Source organism: Triticum dicoccoides, chromosome 7B (assembly GCF_002162155.2).
Source record: "Triticum dicoccoides isolate Atlit2015 ecotype Zavitan chromosome 7B, WEW_v2.0, whole genome shotgun sequence".
Lineage (NCBI taxonomy): Eukaryota > Viridiplantae > Streptophyta > Magnoliopsida > Poales > Poaceae > Triticum > Triticum dicoccoides.
In genome coordinates this window covers 589,938,915-589,940,839 of record NC_041393.1, presented here as the reverse complement: position 1 = coordinate 589,940,839, position 1,925 = coordinate 589,938,915, and the positions used below count along the sequence as shown (strand labels likewise).

The window sequence follows — 1,925 nt, the reverse complement described above, 5'->3', positions numbered from 1 at the left end:
CCAAGTATTGGTTGGGGCTCGAAGGGCTTGACACAAACAGATGGGGGATCGAGCAGAACGACAAGAGGTGGTGGACCGGCGTGTCACGGCCTAATACCGCAAATCAGAAGGCGATGGCTACTCTCACAATGCTTGTCAGTTGGACCATCTGAAACGAGAGGAATGTTAGAGTTTTTAGAAGAAAAAAATCGACGCCGCCTTTCTACATCCTAAAGCCATAGGATGTCAAAAAAATACATCCTAAAGCTTATTCAAGACGAGGCTAAACTTTGGGTTACTGCGGAGGCTAAGCACATGAGCAAGATCATACTGCGAGAGTAATTCCGTATAATTTTCCTTTAACGGCTATGTTGTAGCCGTTGCTATGTACTCTAAACTCCCTCTTTACTAATGAATGAGGCAAGTCTTTGCCTTGTTTTTTTTTTAAAGAAGGCTAGTGTCATAGTGCAAAGTATCATAGATGGTTTTCATAAGGCCATAAATTTGGGTGATCAGAATGTTCAGACCGTTGAAAATTGCACATGTAAGAGGAAAAGTTGAACCATGAAACAACTTTAATTTTAAAAAGACTTCAGAGACTCAATATTTGGACCCATATTTCTTCTTTCCCAAACGGAGTCATCAGCTCATCAGTCAAAAGTTAGGCAGACAAGCTCAAGGGCAAATCCTGTCTGAACTTTCAGTTAAAGTGACTGTAACCACCTAGACTATGCATGCACAAAAAAAAGAAAAAATTCCGTCTCCGGGACTTGAACCCGGGTCTCTCGGGTGAGAGCCGAGTATCCTAACCACCTAGACTACGACGGATTGCTGATTTTCAATTAACAGTTTCTTTAATTATCATTCTATAATCGGCAGTGTCAGAGGCGCATCACAAGTCTCTGCGGCAGACAAATAGTCCATCCAGCTCCTGGGCATGGAGGCACGTCACAGATCAATTTCAGTACCACGATCGCATGTGCATGCATACTAATATGATTTTCCCTTCTTAAACATAGACCGACAAGTGCTTCAAGCTTGCATGTATGCGTACTGATGCCTTTTTCCTCTCAGATTAAAAGTTTCATCGCAGGGCATGGCAACTCTGTATTGCTGCAAGTTCAAACCGGATCAGACGAAAACGTTGGATCACAATCATCATGCCGTCTAGGGATTCCTGAGTCCTGCGCTTGGGTAGACACTCGAAAGGGATAAGAACAGTATAGCTATTTCGCGGATATTGCGGTTGTAGGATATTTGTTTCATGTCATTGTAGGATTACATGATCGCACGGTATCATTCAAAGATACCTACTGAACTATCAGCCTTCGGTGGCTTACTAGCAAAAGAGCCCGTGCGTTGCAACGGGAGAGAAAACATAACACACACTTTTAACCCAACAACCATCACTCAAGACCACAATAGGTCCATCTCCTTTATTTTTGCGAGGCATCATATTTGTGTGGCCGCGTATCCTCGTTCTTACCCTCGCCGGCGATGTCCTCGGTGTTTACACAAAACAAAAAAAAAACGTGTTTGAATATGTTTAATCCTAAGGTGTCTCTCTCTCCTCCCTCTCCCTCCCTCCCTCCCTCCCTCCCTCTCTCTCTCTCGCTTTCTCTCACTCTCGCGATGAGAAATATGTTGTTTTTCCCTGCGACATTTTTCAGAGGTATGCATGTGTAGTTATCGATGTTTTCTTTTCTCTATATTGTTACAGTGGGGTGTTTATTTGCAATCCGGGTCGCCGCCGGTATGAAAGGAAAACGGATCTTACGCTATAAATTATAAGTTTGCTCCCAAAACGATATTTTAAAATATTTAACAGGTAAAATTCACATCATATTTAGACTCCACATATTTTTCTAATAAAATTTCATATATAATATGTTAAAATCGAAGTTACGGTTTAAAAGATACGGATAATTTAGAAAATCATTTGTTTG

The 1,925-nt window shown here is 41.7% G+C and overlaps 1 non-coding gene across 1 annotated transcript; it reads right to left on the bottom strand.

The window, feature by feature from the left end:
• Positions 1 to 734: 734 nt before the first annotated feature.
• TRNAE-CUC lies at positions 735 to 807 on the bottom strand. The gene has a single exon. It is a non-coding gene; the product is annotated as a tRNA-Glu (tRNA).
• Positions 808 to 1,925: the final 1,118 nt, after the last annotated feature.